We start from the raw sequence: 7,820 nt of genomic DNA, 5'->3' as shown, positions 1-7,820 counted from the left end.
CAAGCAAGAACAGATGTGTCTTAATGTGACTGTTCTAAAAATAAGACCCTTCTTATTTTCCCTGTGCCTCAAAGCAGTAAAAGCTCGCCCCGACTAGCATGTACTGTGCTGTCTAAAGAAAAATATATTTTTAATCATTTGCAAGCCGGATCTTCAGTTTAAGCTCAGCACTGCTGAAGAAGTGGCTACATGCCCCCTTTCCATTCATCCAGTCTTCGACCTGCCGGGGGGGCAGAAGTGCTGAGCACACACTGAAGTTAATGGGGGCTATGGAGGTAAAGCACTCCTGAAAATCACACCTCACTGTAACCTCTTAACAACCTCCCTCCCAGCCACAAAAGCTAAGGAGAAGAGATGGGCTTGCAGCATGGACTAAATGTCAGGAGATTCAGGGCTCATGGCGAATGACTTTTATACCACGGAAAATTTGAACACAGCACTGATATGATGCAGTTCTGAAAATGCTGTGCTAAATTTGTGCATACACTGTCCTTTCCTTCTCCTGTCTAATATACTTGTTCTGGTACATACTATACTTGTGAGTAAATTACAGTAGCAGGCAGCATCTTGCATCTGCATCAACTCTTTTCTCTCCCAACAAGAACATAACCCATTCTGCTCAGATGCTATAACATTAAAATAGTTTCAAACACAATGTATCATTATGCAAAAAAGGCAGGGAAGCAAACACACTGCCAAATAGCAATACACAATCCTCCTGGAGGGAAATAGAAAGAAAGTCTGATAACATTTAATTTTTTTGCTCACTGGACATGTGATTCACCTCTTGTTGTTGTCAGAGTGCCAGGGTGGAAAGCAATCACTCATTGTTACCACAACATACTCAGTACAACTCAGATCACATGCTGAAGGCCATGTAACGTGCAGTTTATCAACTTAGGCATGCATGAATGTGTGCAAAGGTTGCCCATGCAATTCCCCACCTAATATGTGTGAGTAGTTACCTTTTTGTGTTGCAGATACAAATAGCCAGTTGGATGCATAACTGGGTGGGTGGGTCACAGAGACCCTCTTGGGACTGTCACCTGATGTGGTGAAGTTACCTCTGAGCCCATTTTCCCTGCCCGCCTGGGACTCCAGAACCCTGCCCTTGTTGAGCCAGACACACTCGCCTGCTGCAACACAGACCCAGGTCTGGTCCACGCCCCCAAAGCTGCAGACTTTAACCAAAAACTGCTCAGCAGGTCACCTATCTCCAGCACCCAGACTCCAACGAGATCCAAACCCCAAATTAATCCGTTTTACTCTGTATAAAGCTTATACAGGGTAAACTCATAAATTGTCAGACCTCTATAACACTGATAGAGAGAGATGCACAGCTGTTTGCTCCCCCAGGTATTAATTACTTACTCTGGATTAATTAAGAAACAAAAGTGATTTTGTTAAGTATAAAAAGTAGGATTTAAGTGGTTCCAAGTAATAACAGACAGAAGAAAGTAAGTTACCAAGCAAAATAAAACAAAACACACAAGTCTAAGCCTAATACCTTAAGAAACTGATCACAGTTAAATCTCACCCTCAGAGATGTTCCAATAAGCTTCTTTCACAGACTAGACTTCTTTCTTGTCTGGGCCCAATCCTTTCCCCTGGTTCAGTCCTTGTTCCAGCTCAGGTGGTAGCTAGGGCATTTGTCATGACTGGAGCCCCCTCTGTTCTGTTTCACCCCCTTGTATAGCTTTGGCACAAGCTGGGAATCTTTTGTCTCTCTGAGTCCGCACCCCACTTCTAAATGGAAAAGCACCAGGTTTAAGATGGATTCTAGTACCAGGTGACATGGTCATATGTCCTGTGAGACCCCAAGCCTTCATTCTTCCTGGCCTGACTCACAGGAAGGCTTGCAAGTAAATAGAGCCATTTCCAACCAGTTGTCCTAGTTGATGGGAGCTGTCAAGTTTCCAAACCATCATTAATGGCCCACACTTTGCATAATTACAATAGGACCTCAGAGTTATATTTCATATTTCTAGTTTCAGATACAAGAATGATACGTTTATACAAATAGGATGACCGCACTCAGTAGATTATAAGCTTTGTAATGTTATCTTACAAGAGACCTTTGCATGAAGCATATTCCAGTTACATTATATTTACACTCATTAGCATATTTTCATAAAATCATATGGAGTGCAACTTCACAGTGGCCATTTACACACCCTAATTAGATGGACAATTACACTATCATATGGGAGAGTGTAACTGTATGCACCCAATCCTGAACCATCAGGCCCTCCATCTAAAACTGTAGATAACATTGTAGGCAAAGGACTGACTCATACTCTCTTCCACAAAAACATACTGAAGTGTGTGGAGGGGGAAGTATGTTAGTTAATAAGCTTCCAAGCTCTGGAAAACTCCTTATGATTACCTAAGTGAGCCAGGGGATCCGTACAGGATACTGGCCCCAGCCACACAAAATGGCAGCCTTCCCACATGCCCCCTTCTCCCTCACAGAAGCATGGCTGCCTGGACTGCTGTGCTGCCCTTTATTCACCAGTCTAAGGGCCTGAATGGGTCAGGGAGACAGGTAATGGGATACAGAGCCTTTCATTTCTAGGTTTCTGGTTTTAATACTGCCCAGGTCAATACTTAATGAAAGATATCACCATCTGGTGACCATTTGCTGGTCTATGTGAATGAATTTGGGCTCAGTCAAGTATCTACTGGACAGAATCCATAGTACAAAAAGACCACCACAATTATCACTAATTGGAGCCCTTGTTAGTCGTACCATAGACAGCCTGGAGAGTGAACTCTCTCTCGCATCTAGGAGTGGTTCTTCCAGGTCAAGGTATCTGAGTGATGTAGTACAGGGAAACTTAGGTCTCTTTACACAATGAGAACTTTACCAGTGGTTTGGACTTTCTTGTGGCTTATTCAAGTTATGCTACAGATTGGCCTAGCAATTGTGGACAGGGCAAAACTATGTTACAACCAGGCTGAAAAATCTATGTGTTAGCTTTGGTAGAGACTTGGGCAAAGGAGAGTTTTTTAACCTAGCTGTAACACAGTTGATCTCTGTCCACAAAGAGTCTGTCTGGATTCCAAATAAAACCAAATTTTATAGTGTGCATTAGCACTATACTCATATTCCATATCTGGGGTAAACCTGTAATCAGTTTTAGGTTGGTCACAAAACACTGTTAAGACCTCGTCTGCTCTACAAAATGGAAACATACTGTAACTGTGTCTCCTGACTTGGTTGTAACTGGTCTGTAGATGGGACCAAAGGTTATAACCTAGATAGTCCTCAGAACTTAACCACTGTTGTTAAACTGTTTTTGTAAACTATTTATGCCTGTACAATATAGGTTCCGTAGATAAACTGAGTATTTGAGGATAGAACAAATCATTTCACAAACACCAAGCAAACATTTAAAACTATATATTAAAAACAGTCTGAATTACCTGCTCCCGTTCTTATTTTGTTCTTGGAGTGAGCCTCAGAACCCTGCAGCACTTCAGGTCTAATTTGTTTTTCTAAGACACGCTACCTAATTTATTAGATGATAACTGTTTAACATACTTTTTATTTTAAAGAGCCTCAAAAAACCCCGTTTGTTTTCATACCATGCAAATACTGTACTGCTGGGGCTGTGCAAAATTTTGCCCCTGAGGGAGACATGGGTTGCGGGGGGGGGGGGAGGGGCGGGGAGGTAAGAGTGGTGGGAAGAAGATACATTACTTTGTGTTCTCCAATATGAAACTCATCCAATTGCTGCTGGAAAAGGCAAGGGAACTTAACCCTAGTTAAAGCAGCATTAATTTGTGCAATGTGCTTTTTACCACTTTGGAGGGGATAGATGCACATAGGCATTACTATGCCAGTTATCCCCTAACTGGCCCTCCATACAATTTTGGAAACCCAATGTGGCCCTCAGGCCAAAAGTTTGCCCACCCCTGTTCTAGACAGAAAGCTTGGCTGGTTGGTTGGTTTTTATAAAGGAAAAAGCTCCATGTTTTCTTGTTGTACAAATGTCAGGTCTTCCTTGTTTTTCTGCAGGAGTCCCTGGCTCAGATACATGAGCTAAAAGCTCTCTCAGCCTTTAAGGGGTGGAGATGCTGAATCCTTAACAGAAAGGAGAAGGAGTTTCTGTGGTAAGGTGCAGGACTAGGACTCCTGGGATCTGTTCCTATCTCTGCCACCGGCTTCCTGTGTGATTTTGGACAGGTCACTTGGGGCCAGAGTTTTAAAGGCATTTAAATGTGGAGGCTCTAGCATGGCAGTGGGGCCAGGCCAGGCTGCACAGAAGTGGGAGATCACCCTGCAGCATCCCCACACCCTGGGACAGGGACTCAAAAGGGAGGCTGCACCCGCCCCTGTCCCAGCACAAGGGCTGGACCTGGCTCAGAAACACCCCAAGGGTCTCCCTTTCCACACCAGATGCATCAGGTGTGGGCAGGCAGGCTCAGCCCAGCAGGATCCAAGTGTGGAGGGGCTTAGTGTGGAGGGATCCAGGTGTGGGGTGAGAGGGTTCTGCGGGGGGCAATCTGGGTGCGGGAGGCTCAGTGGTAGATCTGGATGCACAGGGGCTCATTGGCGAAGGGGAACTGAAAGCCTGCGTGCAGCAGCCGGACTCCATGCAGGGAGTGGAGAGCCTCCATACAGCCGTGCTCCCTATGGGGAATCTGGGAGCCCAGGCAGCAGCCTGGCTGGGAGTGGGGAGCCGGAGCAGCAGCTGGGCTGAGAACAGGGATCTGGGGCAGCCAGGCTGTGACAGAGGTGGGTGCAGCTCAGCTGGGAGTGGGGAGCCTGGGGGAAGTTGGGCTCTAGCTGGAGCCCCCTGTGACACTGCACCCCTTATTCTTCACAGTGATATGATGATACGACTATGACATAGTTATGATGTATTTTATGCAAGATAAGTCACAAGGTGTCATTGGAAAGGCTATTATGTGCTGAATATGACTGTCCTATTTCTATGCATGTATCATTTTTGTACCTGAAGTCATGAATATTGACTATGTATCTATTTCACATGTAGCTATTCCTGGGCAATGCCCACTAGGCAAAAGGCTCTCAGTTTAGATGGCTGGCTGGGAAGGGTCCATTCAAGTGAATGAGCCAGTTTAGAGAAGAACAGGCCTTAGGAGAAGCTTATCTCCCTCCTGGGGAGCATTCCTGAGGATGCTACAAACAGCCTCCGAGTAATGGCTGCTGTTACACTACAGGGACATGTGACCAGGTTACCTGGTGCTGGACTCCATCTTGGAATGTCAGTATTTTTCCACTGACTGGTGTGGGACCCAAGCTTTGAAACAAAGGATTCCCGCCATATGCATAGGCAGGGGAGTGACATCATCGTGGTTCCTTACTGACTCCCCCACCCAAGAAGACTCCTGGAAACACCTAAGGAACAAAGACTGACGGGGCGGGGGGGGGGGGGGGGGGGAAGAGGGGGAGGAGAGTGCTGGACCCAGGCTAAAGGGATTTTTAGCCTGTGAATGGAACATCTGGGGATTTTAAGCTGCAGCTGGCCCCTTAAGAATCTGCAGCCTGCTTGTATTATCACTTAGGTTGAGAACTGGCTATTCATATCCGATCTATGTAGTATATTAAGCTTAGTTTGCGTCTTTTTGTTCGCTATCCCTTATAATCACTTAAACGCTATCTTTTGTAGTTAATAAATGTGTTTTTGCTTTATCTAAAACCAACGTGTGGGAGTCATAGCTTGGAGCAGGAAGCTGTTGTATATTCGTCTCCACACTGAGGGAGGGGCTGAATTTCATAAGCTTACACTGTACAGTCCCCTGTGCAGCGCAAGATGGTATAATTTTGGGTTTACACTCCAGATTGGGGGGTGGGTGCCTTAGGAACTGGGAGGTGCCCCAGCTGGAGCCTTCCCATGCAGGGGCTGGTCAGAGTATCTGCATGTTACTACAGCTGGGTGTGTCCCTACCTATATGTGTGCTGGTGAAAGTGCAGGCTCTAGCCTGCAGAGGGTTTGGCAGCTTGTCACAACGGTAGCGTAAAAGGGAGCCCAGGGTGATCAGTCAGAGGGGCTCAGTGGTACCCCAGTTCCAGGTGACACCCTGGGGGGAACCTGTCACACCCCCACCTGCTCCGGTGGATAGCCTGGCTTTCTTGTCAATTTCACAGCTCCAACATGGAGTCTTGAGATTGGCAAGAATGATAGCCAAGGGCCCGTGTAAGTAACAATTTCTACACAGACACTGCATCGCCCTAACTAAATCAGCATAAGCCTTACGCCTCTCATGGAGGTGGAGTTATTAGGCCGCTTTAGTAGGGCACCTCCACTTGCAGAAGTAAGGCTGTAGTATGTACGCTGACATAATTAGGTCAACGTAAGGTGCTGTATGTCGACCTAACTATAGCACAGAGCAAGCCTGTGACGAATTGTTCTGAATGTCCACTGAAGGCAAGACAAGAAGTAAAGAGTTTAATCTGCAGTAAGGGAGATTTAGATGAGATATTAGGAATATCTTGCTAACCATAGGGACAGTTAAACACTGGAATAGGCTTCCAAGGGAGGTTGTGGAATCCCTGTCACTGGAGGTTTTTAAGAACAGGCTGGATAAACATCTCTTGGGGAAGGTGCAGATGTACATGGTCCTGACTTAGATCCCTTCCAGCCTTTTATTGCTACGTTTCTATATTTAAATTCAGGCCTTGTTTTCAGACTTTAGAACCTAATGTCTCTCTAATCTTTCTGATAAATTAGATGCCTTAATTCTATCACTTGTGTGTTCATATTGACACTTAATTCCATAGCTATCCATTTTAGACACTAAAGTACCAATTTGAATGACCAGCGTGGAAGATCAATAATTCACATAGGTACTCAAGTTTTTAAATTGTTCTGTGTCAGCTCCATCATATATTGTGGAGATATTCAACTTCTATTATTCTTGTAGTTTCTTACACACACAATTTTATGCACTGATTTCAAGCTGAGCAGTTGGGCATAGGGAAGATTGGCAGGATTTCAAGAAGTTCTCAGTGTTGGCCTAACTCTGCTGCCAATAAAGTCAATGGGTACTTTTGTGGGTTTTTTCCCCAGTGAATCTCTCATGTTTCTTGGCACAATCTTTTTCTCTACGCTGAGATGCTGCTTTTTCCTATTACTGCTGCTTCCTATTGACCAATGCAAAAATGCTGACTTTGGTCCCTTACCCGCTCAAAGCAGAGGATGGTTCCATTTATCATCCCAGGTATAATTAAACGATAAACGCCTCAAAACTATCTGCTTTCCCCATTAACCTGTCAGGAGTTGCAGATCTAGAGGGGCATGGACTGGGGAGTGACATCCCACAATATTCACATCTAAGAGCATCATTGCTGACCAGAGACCCTCCCATCACTCATTCACTCCCCTGCCTCAGCCCCCCTTCCCCTATTCCTACCCCCAAGCCACAACCTTACCTTCCCTCCAGCCCAGCCCTGTCCCCTCCTCCAGCCACAGATCCTCCCCCTTCCCTCCTCCTCTCCCAGCCACAGACCCACCACCTCCCCCTGCAGCACAGCCCCCACCTCCCCCTAATATCATCCCCCTCCTCCAGCCACAGATCCCCTCCTCCACCATACAGACCCCCCAGCTCACATCCCCCTCCATCTTCCCCTCCCCCGCCAGTGACCCCCTTCCCTCCTCCTCTCCCAGCCACAGCCCCCCACCTCCCCAATATCACCCCCCTCCTCCAGCCACAGATCCCCTCCTCCACCATACAGACCCCCCAGCTCACATCCCTCTCCTTCTTCCCCTCCCCCGCCAGTGACCCCCTTCCCTCCTCCTCTCCCAGCAGCACAGCCCCCACCTCCCCCAATATCACCCCCCTCCTCCAGC

Source organism: Chelonia mydas, chromosome 3, assembly GCF_015237465.2.
Source record: "Chelonia mydas isolate rCheMyd1 chromosome 3, rCheMyd1.pri.v2, whole genome shotgun sequence".
NCBI classification, from domain to species: domain Eukaryota; kingdom Metazoa; phylum Chordata; order Testudines; family Cheloniidae; genus Chelonia; species Chelonia mydas.
This window is presented reverse-complemented; position numbering follows the sequence as displayed.